The sequence below is a fragment of the Crocodylus siamensis genome, chromosome 1 (assembly GCF_052110815.1).
Source record: "Crocodylus siamensis isolate JL-2025a chromosome 1, ASM5211081v1, whole genome shotgun sequence".
Lineage (NCBI taxonomy): Eukaryota > Metazoa > Chordata > Crocodylia > Crocodylidae > Crocodylus > Crocodylus siamensis.
In genome coordinates this window covers 339,073,613-339,088,152 of record NC_143395.1, presented here as the reverse complement: position 1 = coordinate 339,088,152, position 14,540 = coordinate 339,073,613, and the positions used below count along the sequence as shown (strand labels likewise).

At 42.4% G+C, this 14,540-nt stretch overlaps 1 long non-coding RNA gene across 1 annotated transcript in view; it reads left to right on the top strand.

The window, feature by feature from the left end:
* The window catches only part of LOC149874884 (uncharacterized), a 119,563-nt gene extending 105,666 nt beyond the window's left edge, over window positions 1-13,897 (top strand). Inside the window, exon 4 of the long non-coding RNA XR_016439977.1 lies at window positions 13,263-13,897. This is a non-coding gene — a long non-coding RNA (uncharacterized LOC149874884). The remainder of the gene's footprint in view (window positions 1-13,262) is intronic.
* Window positions 13,898-14,540: the final 643 nt, after the last annotated feature.

Below are 14,540 nucleotides of genomic sequence, written 5' to 3'. Positions count from 1 at the left end.
ATTATATTGTTATAGTCTAACATACTTAAACAATTAGCATAATTCTGATTTTAAACTGGAATAAAATTAGCCAGCTGGAAGTTAGATTTATCGTGTTTCACATTTTTGCCACCAGAGAGACAGAATTAACTGACTCAGGGGTGAAAACACCAGAAGTTGCCAGGACCTTATCTGCATTATAGAACTGTGACTTGCAGCTGGATTAGTAGTGGTAGAGGTATATATATTGTCTAACATTCCCTTGTGCGGAAAAGACCAGCTACATAACAATGTTTTGTGTGTGTGTGTGTGTGTGTGTGTGTATAAAATAGGTGTTTCAACTTCTTTTTATTGTAGTTTTTTAAATAAATTGATGCAGAGATGAGAAATTTGGCCTTCATTAAGCAAATGAATCCTTTTTTTCCCATGTAAGTAAGCCATACATTTATGACTCTAAAACGTAGTATTTTTATAGAGCATAGTTTGGAAAGCCATATATATTTTCTTAAGCTCTTCCATGCTAATGAAATAACATAATCAGAGTAATGTAAACCAAACCCCAGACAATGACCTGTGTTTCCTAGATTAAAACCAGAGGCAGTACAACTCGTACTCTGTTAATCTATTTGTTTGTATTTATTTCAATGTACAGAGTGGAAACTAAAGAATATCACTAACTTATATAAAGAGTCTTCATTAAAGAAAATTATTTTAAGTAGTGTTTCAGCTTGGCAGACTAAATAACTTAAGAACTGGAACATGGTATACACTCTTTGTGGAAGTTTATGCTTCCCTCAATGCATTAGTTAATTTAGCTTATTGTGAGGTACAGTTGTTTCAGAAGAGGAAGAAAGTGCTTTGGGAGTAAACTATAAAGTCTCAGGATCTGGTGAACTCCTTAGTTATTTCTACTGTGGGCCATATAAAGAGGTTTCATATGCAAGCTGATTAGATTATTTTTCTGCATGAAGTATGAAGACCCAAAAGGGTGTGTGTGTGTGTGTGTGTGTGTGTGTGTGTGTGTGTGTGTGTGTGTGTGTGTGTGTGTGTGTGTGTGTGTGTGTGTGTGTGTGTAAAATCAGGTTTTCTTGCCTGACTTTTACAGTCGGATTAACAGTGCATGACAATAAATCACATTTTTCTTATTTGTTCCTGTCTCTGCTAGAGCCATTACTGAGTAATTCTGGGATTTTCTTTGTTCTATTCTACAGGTCAAACTTTGGAGTTAATTTCTTACAATTAAGAATATATAAACTTTAAAGGCTACCAGCTTCTGTACCACTTCTATTTTCTACTTTTCTCTTTATCAAATAAATATTACATTTCCTTCTAGTAGATTTGTTTGTCTGAAGCTTCTCTTATTTCATGGGAGGATATTTCCCATAAATACATTTCCTGATAAACAAATTGCAGGATATTTTGTCTTGACTAACATTTAACTTTCAAATGTAGTCTTCTGAATTGTGATGTGTACAGCATTGTTCTACAGCTTTTTGTAAGCATGTGTGCTTGTATTTTTCATGCAGAAAATATTTCATTTTCTTAGAGGAAAAAAGTATTATTTATAAACCAGGAATCTGGTTTTCTCTAATAAAAAAATCCCCAATTTTCAGATTTAAAAAATTAATCCCAAAATCACATTTTTCTGTGATTAAAATGAAACGGCAGACATATACATAGTGGTGTTTCATTTTAATCATGGAAAAATGTGGATTTTGGGGTACTTTTAAAATCTGAAAATTGGGCATTTTTTTATCAGAGAAAAACAGGATCCCTGTTTATAACTTGTCAGAGTCTTGAGATCCTTCCTGTCTCTTTTTGTAGACTTCTAGCTATGACAGGAAATATTTACCACAATTGTAAGGACAACAGTATATATAGCAACGGAAAGCATTTCATTATAAAGACAATATACAGCACTGTAGATATATCTAGAACAGAATTTTACAGTGCATCCCAACACACGTTTGGGTCTTCAATGGAGTCATACAAAAATAATGCTGGTGTAACATTATGAAAAATCAGGACTCTCCTCTTTAATATGGAGGTGTTGATGTTGAATTGTTGGTCACCGATCCAACTTGTACCAGATGGAAAGTTTTTCAGATTAAGATGGAACGGGGCAGTTGGGAATTGCTCCTATGGGCTACATTTCCCCTTCAAATTGAGGATATTTTTCATCTTCCCTGTTTTGTGCAAAATGAGCACATCTACATGAGACACCAACTGCACAACAGCAGAAAAATATTCTGCAGGAGCATGTCACGGTATGGACAGTGCTAATATGTTAAAGCAAAGTATTATTAAGTTACTGTGCAGTAGCATCACCTAAAAGACATTTGCCAGCACTACTGTTCAGTAACAAGTAATAAATGTGAAGTAACGACTGCTCAGTAGTGTCTTGTGTAGATGTGCCCTCAGGGTATAGGTTTCAGGACTTTGGCAAGCTAACAAAATAGCCTTGATATGGACAAATTCTGATTGTTCTTTCATAAGTAAATTTAGAGGAGCACACTTACAGACTCTTCTGTTTGATGTGCAATATCTCTTGCATTCTTCTCATAGAGCAAGTTTCACATTATATGAAAATCTTCCACTTTTACCCCTTTACACCAAAGCTATCCTAGTAGAGGCAGTCTATAGAGGCAGTCTCCCCTTAATTATACACATTAACATCGAGTCATGGTAGACAAGAAGCAGGTGGAGGAGGGTGGGAAGCACTAACAGAAAAAGGGAAGGTGGATACCCCAAGCTGTAGCAGATCCCCACTTTTGGCCTGAGCTTGCAAATCTGAGTGGGGCAGGATAGTCCTGTTTACCTTGGATGAGCAATGTTGCTGGCAAGTCTCAGAGTGGCAACATTATTTTTCCAGAGATCTGTGCAGAGTTCACCCCAGAGCTGGGCAGTGGTCCACATATCTACATGTTCCCCTTAGCCATTCCTATGGAGGTTTCTTTCACGTATTATTTCACTATCTGATAAGTTTGAGGTTGGTAAATCATCCATTGGCTCCGTTGTCCAATGGGATAGAAGCATTTGCTGCTATCAAGAAGGTACTTTCCTTTCAGATGAGAGGGCAAGGCAATACATAGTAATCTGTCAGTGAGTCTGCAGGGCTGGAGTTCACTAGTTGTATTGGGGCCATTAGTGGCATGCCTGTACCTATTTTGTGCAGGCTTTAGGTTTATTAGCAGGGACCCTGGCTTTCTCTGATCCCTGCTCCATGTTTTGGTTTAAAAAAGTAACCCCAAATATACATTTTTTCTGTGATTAAAATGAAACACCACAAATAACTAAATAAATAAATTATATATATATATGTATATATATGTATATGTATATGTATTTATATGTATTTATATGTATATGTATATATATTAGTGGTGTTTCATTTTAATCATGGAAAAATGTGGATTTGGGGCTACTTTTTTTTAACCAATTCTTTTTTTTTTATCAGAGAAAACCAGGATCCCTGTTTAGCAGTAGAATGGCATTTTTCTCCATGGTGCTGAAAGTCCTATTGTATCACCTTGGAAGATTCACCTCTATTAGTGTGGGGTGATTTGGAAAGGTCCATGAGACTGGGATCATTAAAAAGTTTGGTCTGTCTTTGGCACCAGAAAAAAGGAACTTTCAGTCACTTTATCTCTATGGAGATAATGACCTTGTCCTTCTATCACTCAGTTTGGGAGACATGCTTTCAAGGCTTATGAAACATAGGATACTGGAGAAGCACTGTATAATTATTATTTAAGTCAGCAGTCAGGCTGCAAGCCAGAATGACTCACAGTAAGTCAGATATGGGTGGGCACATTGAGTACTAGGACCCAGTCGCTCCTGTTGCTATTTTGTCTTTCTGTAGCAGCATAAGGATGGCTTCTGCAGCTGCTGTGCTTGCAGCTGAAATGTGTCCCTCCCACATGTGTCAGCTGGATCAAATGCCTCCATAGGTCAAAACTGGCTCACAGACTATGACTTGTGGACCTCACAATGATATTGGAATGTACCAGGCAGAAAGGTAGATGGAGGTGCATATTTGGGCTGGAGGCTGATGGGAATATTTGTCTCTTACCAGAAGTGTGGGCTATGTTTTGCAGAACCTTTGTAAGAGCCAGGAACAGAGCTTGCAGGATGAATAGGACAAGGACATATGGGGATTTTAGATGGTATAAGAGGCCAGAGAGCAGGCGTAGAAGATTATTCCATTTTACACACCGAAGTGGAACTTACTCTGCTTTATAACTGCTGTTTGCGATCCTGTTTCACATGATGCATTTTGCCTGCACAAGCATCCAAGCAGCACAGTAGCCAGGAGGAGGAGGTTAATGGGGGCCCTACCATATTGTAGTCTAATAGTTAAGTGTCTACAGCACTCGCCCAGGAAGTAGAAAACTCAGAAAATATGTGTAAAATATGTGATGACCAGGGATCCTGGTTTTCTCTGAAAAAAAGAATCCCCAATTTTTGGATTAAAAAAAGTAACCCAAAATCCACATTTTTCTGTGATTAAAATGAAATGTTACTAATATTAGAAATAGAAAGAAATAGCTGGATATGTTAGCAGCAAGTATATGGTAAAATTACTATGAAATATGTGTCTTAATAGGAAAATGCAGCTGATTTAGTAGGAAGTAAGGAGCTATTTTTCCATGAAATATGTGGCTCTTTTAATAAATGGGAAATGCATGGCAAACTAACTTTGAAATATGTGTCAACCTTAGTAGGATATTGGTAGCAGGAAATATATAAGTAGATTTCCTTTTTTCTTCCAAGTATTCTGGTATTTCAATTGGTGTGAAATAGGTGGGAATCTTATTGTGAAATCTCTGCTTAGCTTATTAGGAAAAGGTTTGGAGCCAACCTTATTCTGAATTATGCTGCTATTTTATTGTGAAATATATGAGCATGTTAAGATATTTGACATCTGGAGTTTAGAATAGTATATGCATATGGAGTGGGGGGTTGGCCTTCTTTGTGAATCATTGTGCGCAGAGTCATTAGAATAGAAACATAGAATGCCTATTGTAGCAGGAGTCCTACTCTCAGAGCCCCTCTGGACGTGTGGCTCCGCCCTCCTGCAATGGGCCAACTGCCTGCTTACTCTCCTGCCACGCCTTGATCTTACTTGTGATTAATAGATGATTGGAATCAGCGGGAGGCTGCCCATTTTTATGCTCCCCGATGACAGGGGGCACTGTCTGCGGCTCTTTTTCCTCCCCTACACTGCAGCCCAAGCCTTGCAGATAGTGCTGGTATGACCCAACTTGGGTCTTGTTATTATGTCTCGGCCCTTCATTTGCTCTCCTTGCCACCCCTCCTCACTCTCAGGGCTTCTCACTGCCCCTCCTCACTCTTGGGGCTCCTCGCTGCCCACTAACTCAGGGCTCCTCACTGCCCCTCCTCACTCTCAGGCTCCTCACTGCCCCCTAACTTGGGGCTCCTTGCTGCCCCCTAGTTGGGGCTCTTCGCTACCCCCTTAGCTCCAGGGCTCCTCGCTGCCCCCTAGCTCCGGGGCTCCTCGCTGCCCCCTTAGCTCTGGGCTTCTTGCCACCCCCTTAGCTCCGGGCTCCTTGCCACCCCCTTAGCTCCAAAGCTCCTTGCCACCCCCTTAGTCGGGCTTCTCACTGTCCCCTTAGCTCTGGGGCTTCTCGCTGCCCCCCTAGCTCTGGGCTGGGCAAATGCACCCCCAAACAAAGCTGTGCCCTCTCTGGTGCCAGGAGACCCCACGCTATCGTGGAGCTCCTATGAGGCCTCCTCCAACCCCTTATAGCCTCACCCGGTCCTCTGGTGAAACAGAAAATACAAAACGCAAAGCCCCTGAGCTACAACATAAAAGCTAGACCGTTCTGGTCAAAATACGAATCTCCTCCTACCAGAGAGAGAGAGAGAGTGCATCGACCCCCAGCAAGAACCAGGGGATGTTCCGACCGTCAGAGTTCTCCCCTTTGTTCTGGCTGAGTTCCTCCTCCCTTGGCTGCCGGAGGGGAACTGCCCTCCTGGCCTTCTGCCTGGGCTTAAGAAGGGCTAAGCTCTGCCCCTTTCTGGCTCTAGGTTTCCCTGGTTGCTAGGGCAACCAGCACCTGCGCAATCCTGGTGACTGGCAGCTGCGCTTCCCCCTTCCTGACACTAGGGATCTCCCCTGAGCTGTTTCTGCTCTCAGTCGCGGGGCACCTGAGAGCTCTGCGACACCTATTAAATACATGACAATGAATACTTTGAAAGCAGTGAGATTGTATTAAACATGTAAAAATATTTTGAAACTGTAAAAAACATACACAAGGGAAAACCTGAAATCTAAAGATACACAATTTTGTATCAGCACTGTTCCCTCTTGTGAGGAGGGGTATTGGTAGAATGGCATAATTTCTCCAGGAGACAGAAGAGTTAAACAATTTTCTAATGGCCAATATCCTCTTAATTGTATTGAGGCTTAGAACACCCTGGAAAGGAGCTATTTCTGGTTATGATTCTAAAATGCAGGTGTTTAAGGGCTGTAGGAGACACACAGATACAATCTGTGACAGTCCTTGGCCACAGAGGTTGAATCCAGCTGAGGATGCCCATGCAGGGGTGTGTGTTTCCTGTGGCATTTATTTGCACTGCTGCTTTCTGTCCTAGGGCAAGTCCCTGCGTGTGCATATTTGCTTGCGGCAAAATGACCCAGGTCAGGTAGGGGAGGTCCCAGCAGCCTTGCTGATCTGGCTGCTTGGAGTCTGGCAGGTAGACAGTGTGGCTATAGCTGGCCATGCTCTGTTTCTGGTGGTGCATGCTGTTGCCATATGTGCTGCACCACTTCTTTTAGCAGCAATGTTTTTTGATACTGGGATTTCCCAGTGTCAAATTTTGGTTGCATTTAGTTTGTGGCACTTCAAACAGCTTTGAGGCACTACAATCAGCATATGCATGCTCATCTGGATGCACCTAGAGCTACCATAACACCATAAAGGCCATTTGCAGCTGTGCCTCTAGGGTCTTAGATAGTTTCCTGATCTTTTTCCTCTTCTCTTTCTCCAGCTTCACATAACCTTCTCTCTGGATTGCACATCTAATTTTCTATCCCTTTGTCTCTGCTTAAGTGTTCTCTTAGAAGATCATCTTTTTAATTCGTCTTCTTTCTCTGACTATCTAGAATGTTAGTTAAATAATACTCCTGTCAGGTTTCACCAACTAGGAGGCGGAAAAAGAGAAAAAAGACAAATAGATACTGTTCAAATTATAGTCTCCATTTTCTTTCAATTTGAATCTTGTTTCATAAACTTTTTCTGTTCTTGGGTGGCATGGAAAGTATAAGATGTTTTCATAATATGCCCTCCTTTTATAGGACTGTGGTGTAGGGGGAATACCAGATCAAAAATGTGATAGAGGAAAATTGCAGCATGGGCAGGTTGCTAATGGAACCAAGAATAATGCAAATCACCAGAGAAAGAATTGAATATGTCCCTTGGCATGCTGCCAGTAGAATGGGAGATAAAAAAGGGGGGTAACCATTCAGTGTGTTTTTCTGCAGGCTATTGATACAATGGGGAAGAAGGAAGGTCTATGTGTGGTGGAATAGGAAAAATAGCTTGGCAACTGTATGCATATATCTGCAGGCTATTCTTATTTTGGAGGATGCACCCCTGAGATGTGTTACTAAAATGTCTAGAAGGATTCTGTTAAAACAGGCAGTGGGCAAACCAGGAAAATATGTTGTACAAGAAAATATGCTGTACCAGCAAATAAGATGACACCAGCAAAGCTTCTGGCAGAGTGGAACCATGAAAGATATGGGCAGTGTTAAGACTGCTGCAGTGATGTGAAATCTCATGTTAAATTGGAGTATTACCTTTGGTTTAAATTATCTTTTGTATTGTATGAGTATCTGGCCTAAAATATAAGAATAATTCTACTTCCACTGCTACTACCACCACTACTAGAACAGGTGTCCTATGGTGAATCCTTATGGTGCCTTACATTATCTTTCAATTTTGTAATGTCTGTGTACTATGCCTTTCCTGAGTTACCTCCTAATCATTCACTTGGCTAAGAAACTATGAACTTTAAGAAAGCTTCAGCTGTTTTTTTTTTAAATTGTATTTGCTTCTACAGTCAAAAAGTGCCTTTACTTTAAAACTATTCTGCCATGCCAACCTCCTGAGTTTATGGATGAAGACCATGATTGAAGGGGATGACTAACAATTTGACTTTTATATTTAAGGGCAGTGGTAGCTAATGTTATGTGCTATCAAAAGCACACTATATAAACTATGTTTAAGTTAGTTTCAGGCAGGTTTGGAAGGGCAGAGAGCGTCATTTTTGCTTCAGACTTTGCTCATTGTGTACAGTGATTGGTCAGGATAGACACTCATGCAGTAAGAGGATGAGGGAAAGGAAGGAGCAAAGACAAGAAAGCAGGAGAATTGCTCCATTCTCTCAAGTAGCTGCCATTTTGAGCAGCGAGTGTAAGGGCATGTAAAAGCACAGAAAGCAGTGACTGTAGACAGAGATGGGGGCACCATGAAAGTACCCAGAATTAAGTTGCTTATAAAACCTTTCTCATAACCTTTTATTAAAATGTTAGGATGTGGTTTATTCCACAATTTGGGTCTCCTCCCTTATTGCACAATCAGTTCATCTACCTTTTATTTGGTCAACTCCTGGAAATGGATAGTTTCTTCCTTTGAGTTTCCTGAGAGGGCTAAGATCATTGTCCTAATGGGTGGCATCCTAGCCATCCAAGACCAGGGCATGTTTATTCTATGGTGTATACACAATGCAGTAATTTAGTGGTGACATCTTTCTCAGCTATCAATTTAATGGCTTTCTGAAAGTTGTCTAATGAGGCTCGTTGTCTAAATCCATCATAACGTTGAACTGTGGTAGTCCTTCAAGCTGTTTGTGTTTGATTTTAGTTTTACTGCAGCATGTAATTTCATAGTGTTAAATCCAATGCTCAAGTTGGTTTTGTTGATCAGTAATGACATTTCTGTTCATGTCTTTCAGCGGAGCTATTTTCTTCATGACTAGACACCAATTGCTCATTTGATTCCTTTGTAAATTCCATAGCTATCACCTGCATTATCTGCTTTCTGAATATTATCACACCGTTTCAGGCAAAAATCTTGGGTACATCTTTTAGTTTCCTTTTGCATTTCTCTATGAGCCTTTCTCAGATTGCCACAAGGCCTCCAGTTGGATGTAGTTCATGGTCATATCCAGGACCACCTCAGATATAAAGAAGCACATAATGTAGCTCCGTATCCCACCAAAGGTTCTGTTCTTCACACTCCTGAAATTCAGCCAGAGTTCCTTTTCTTTAGTATGGCACTGGATTGGGTCCTAGTTGTGTCCTCTCTCCAGTCACTGGATAACTCTGACATATTTATGTATTTTTGTGATAAAATTTAGATAAACTTGTGAAAGCTTCTATCCTAAGAGCTCAACTAAGGCCATGGACAGGTGCTACAGTTCTCCTGGAAGAATCACTGTGGTTCTGTGGATCACAGGTGGTTCTTGACCACCTGGGCGATAGCAATCATCACCTACTGGAATTCACCATCCAGTGCAGGGTATCAAAGGCCTGAAGCAAGGCAACAGCCCTGAAATTCAGGAGGGTGGATTTCAATGAGGTAAGGAGACTAGTTGGGGAGGCACTGAGGTCCTGGAGGTGAAGGGAGGGGAGTTGGGAGTCTAGGAAGAGTGGTCATTCCTTAAGGAGACGATCCTCCAAGCCCAAAGGGTGACAATCCCAATGCGGATCAAAGGGGGCAAGAGTGTTCAAAAGCCCCCATGGCTCACCAAAAGCATCCAGGAACATCTCAAAGCCAAAAAGGAGGCGTACACCCAATGGAAGGGAGGGTCCATTACCAAAGAGGATTATATCTCCAGTGCTCAAGACTGTAGGGGGGCTGTTAGGAAGGCTAAGGTGAAGAAGGAACTGGGACTAGTGTCCCAGATCAAGGATAACAGAAAGTCCTTTTTTAAATACATTGGAGGTAAAAAGAAGGTACTGGGTAATATAGGGCCTCTGCATGATATGCTAGGAAATCTAGTGGTCACACCAGATGACAAAGCTAACCTCTTTAACAATTTCTTTGCCTCCATCTTCTTGAGCAGGGACCGGGGCATGCCCCCCACTGGGATCCCCGATGGACCCGGGGAGGTGCTGCCAGGCCCAGGGTCAGTGAGGACCTAGCCAGGGAATTTCTGGTGGGACTAGACATGTTCTAATCAGCAGGTCCTGATGATCTCCACCTCAGAGTGCTGAGGGAATTAGCAGAGGTTATTGTGGGGCCCCTGGCACAGCTTTACGTGCACTTGTGGTGCCCTGGTGAGGTGCCAGAGGACTGAAAAGGTGTCAATGTGGTCCCCATTTTAAAAAAGGGAGGAAGGAGGACCCAGGAAACTACAGGCCCATTAGTCTGACCTCGGTCCTGGGAAAACTCTTTGAGAAAATTATCCAGGAGCACATCTGTGAGGGGCCAGCAGGGGGGATCATGCTTAGGGGCAACCAACATGGGTTCATTCAAGGCAGGTCCTGTCAGACCAACCTGGTAGCTTTCTACAACCAGTTAACAAAATCCTTGGATGCAGGTGTCGTGGTGGACGCAGTCTTTCTGGACTTTAGGAAGGCCTTTGACACTGTCTCTCACCCCATTCTCATTAAGAAATTAGGCAACTGTGGTGTCAATGCCTACACAGTCAGATTGGTCACAAAGTGGCTGGAGGGCCGCACCCAGAGAGTGGTGTGTGAGAAAGAGAAAGAGTCACCCTGCTCCAAAGCACAAGGGCTAAACAAAGGCTCAGTGACCCCAGGTCCACAGCTCCAAAGAGCCCGGCAGAAATCTCCCTTACCCAGGTGTTTCTGGAGGGGAGGGGCAGAGAACTCCCATGCTGGTATAAAGAAGAGCCTGGGACAGGAAAGAGGGGGGAGCGTAGAACTGGAAGGAGGAGGAGGAGAAGTGAGCTGACACACGTTGCATGGAACTCTGAGAGTGATGTAGAGAGCTGGTAGGAGACTCTTGCAGAGAGTAAGCCCCACAGAGGGGACTTAGAGCAAAGACTACTGACCTGGCGGGCGCAGAACTGTTTTTTACATGTCGGGAGTTGCCTGGCAGAGTTTTGTACCATAATATCCCTAATAGAAGGGCACTATAGATTTTTGTAGTACCATAAAGCCCATAAAAGTGGCACAAGCCAAAAATGGTGTCACAGATGGACCTAATGTGCTAAAGGAAATCATGGCAACCTCAACAAGAGGCTCAGAGAGGGAGTCACCAAAAAGGGACTGACCTCATGAAGGTCAATTTGGTTTGCTCTTGGCTAAAAGCAGCCGGAACAATAACCCAGGCCAGGAGTGCCTGTTTTGTTTTCTCGTTTTCCTGTCTTTTGTTTTTGATTGGAACCGAGATCATGTTGCAAGACCAACTGGCTGATCAGAACCCGGTGGAACGGGCGAGGGTGTAGGGGTGGCAGAGCCCTCAGGAATGTAGGACCTTCTCAGGATGACGGTGAGAATACTAATGGGACTACATGTACGGGTACTGAACCAACTCCTTTAACATCGAGTCGTGGCAGATGAAATAAGGGCGTGTAGATCTCCAACTAGAAATGGTCTCACCCTAGTCGATCGGCAGGCAGTGTCCTACAGGTCTGCAAGTGACTGAAATACGTTACAGTGGTGCATTGGCTGGGAATTTGGCAACAGTTTCCCAAGAGGGATCAAAATGGAGCACCAACTGGTGCTGACAGGGCCAGAATCCTTGCAACAGACCATAAGCCTGATGGCACAGCTGCTGCAGTAGCAGCAGCAGTATGCATCAAGGCGGGCAGCTATACAGGAACACCTGATTCAGCAACAGGTTTGGGCACAAAGGGGTCCATTGGACATTAGGATGCCCAAGATGACTAAAGAGGACTCATTATTGACTCCAAGATGAACATGAGCCTCCAATGCCAGACCACAGCCAGCAAGGCCAGCCATACCTTGTCATGCATCCAAAGGTGCATCTCAAGCTGGTCCAGAGAGGTGATACTCCCCCTCTATGTGACTTTGGTGACGCCACTGATGGAGTACTGCATCCGGTACTGGGCGCCACATTTCAAAAGGGATATGGCCAGCCTGGAGAGGGTTTAGAAGAGTGCCACGCGCTTGGTGAGAGGACAGCAGGACAGGACCTACACGGGGAGGCTGAGGGATCTGAACCTGTTCAGCCTCAGCAAGAGGAGGCTGAGGGGGGACCAGCTGCCTACAAACTCATCAGGGGAGATCAACAGCAAATAGGTAGAGCCCTTTTCTCCCCAGCAGCACCTGGGGTGATGAGGAACAATGGTAAAAAGCTGATGGAAAATAGGTTTAGGTTAGAGATCAGAAGGTAGTATTCTACAATGAGGGTGGCCAAAATCTGGAACTAACTTCCCAGGAAGTGGTCCTTGCTCCTGCCTTGGGCAAATTCAAGAGGAGGTCAGATGATCACCTGTCGGGGGTCTTGTGAACCCAGCATTCATTCCTGGCTGTGGCAGGGAGTCAGGCTAAATGATCTGTTCAGGTCCCTCCTGACCCTGGCTACTATGAAACTGGAAGCAAGGCAGTATGTACTATAATCATATGCTAAGCTGATCTAGTTGAAGGCTGGGGGAGAAAGCTCAGCATATTCCAGAAATGCTTCTTTAAATCCTTTACAAGCTTTTAAAGCTGTATAAGTTGCTTTGACTTGATTCTACAATATACTTGTCAAGCCCCAACTAATTTAGGAAATGTTATGAAGGTCTACTGACTGAAGAATCTGTCCCCATTATCTACTTATCTGATCAGAGCACAGTGACCTGCTTTTCCTCTTGCTATTAGTTGCAGTTGTTTGACTGCCTTGTATAGCTCTTCTGTTTTACCCTGATAAAGATGTCACTTAGCATCTGAGAACAGGTTTTTCTGTTCGTTTGTCATTATTCTTTTGCCATTTTTGTGTATTTTTGTAAGTGATTACCTCCTGAATTTCCTGTTATCAGAGAGACCTCCAAATGTGTAGGTTGACTTAAATAGTCTGTTAAAAAATATCTTTACTATTTATTATATAAGGTTAATCCATAAGGAGAGATGCTTTAGTTGCTCTCATGCAGCTTAATCTCTTGAAACTTTTCATATGGTTATGCAGAGTTTGTATGAGTTCAGATCCTAGTAGTTGGCTAATTTCTGTTTCTCCTGAAAGAGAAAAACATGAGTGCATCAGTGTGGCTGAATTCTTATGATTCAGCTGAAATCAGGAGAATGAAGATACCAATGATGTCTTTTCTCTGATATTTTCCAGAACTGAAAAGGACACTTTATGACAACGTAGGAGATAAAACAGAAAACACCTTCTTTCCTGATACATTATTTTTTACATGAAAGAACAAACTGTAATTCTATTTAATGTGTTGAACTACTGATCGGAATATGTTTACTTATGACAAGAAGCTATAATACCTGACACCTCCTGGGAAAATAAAGCATGAAAACTCATTCTTAGTTCATGACTATATAAAGGGGAAAAGAAGCACAGTCAAGGGGTAGGTTCATTCAGATTAAGCCAGTTGAATTATCACCTGGGGCAAATTTTATATAAATAGTTGTAGAAATTACAGATGAGAACTGAAGGCTTAGTTTTATTGAAGTCATTAGCAAAACTCTTATTCACTTCAGTCAAGATTTCACTGATCAGAAAATATACGTATCAAATAAAATAAAAGCACTGTAACCTGCTAGTAGAAGATATGGAAGGAAAAAGCTGACAAGAAGGAAAAAGATAAGGAAGAACTCCCCACTACTTTATCACATATTCAGGAGGTTCCTGACTGGTTGGTTTTCCTGTCTTCTCTTTTCATACCTCTGTTGTCTGCTAATTGCCTGCTAACTACACTATGCCTGCCTATTCTCTGATCATCAATTTACTTCTTGCCAGTGCCATGTGTATGTTACACTGCTATTTATACTGTTGTTGAATTTAGCTCAAGATGTCATCCTGAAATATATATATATATATGTATCCATGTATATGTGTATCTATAGATGTATAACTTGTGACGTAACAGATCTCGGTAAGAAAGGCATATAAATCACTTGAAAGAAGTATAAATAAAAGTGTTTGACACTAGTAGAGTATCTTGGATAAAGCTGCATGAAAATGTGCTTCTTGAGCATAACTTTGCAATAACCCTGTCAGGTAAACTTATCATCACTTACAAAGGAAGAAACTGAGGCACAGAGAGGTTGTTTGTCCAACTTCTTACAAGAAATCCAGGTTCAAGCCAGAAATAGAAGCTCAGGGCTAATTCTGTCCCCAGTAATAACACAAATGATTCAGTAAGTCATCTCACCTTTCCTGATTTAAATTTCTATGCCAAGGGTGGGCAATGTTTTTGGGCAGAGTGCCAAAAACACCCCAGCCTTGACTTGGAAAATGTTGGCATGCCAGTGGTGGACAGCGCATCCCCAGCCCACTTTCCTGCCATCCACTCTGAGGCGTGTGTGCATCTGCCAACAGCAACAATCTGGGCTAGGGCTCCCAGTGCAGTAGTTTGTAGCATCCCGGATGCCTGCCACAGCC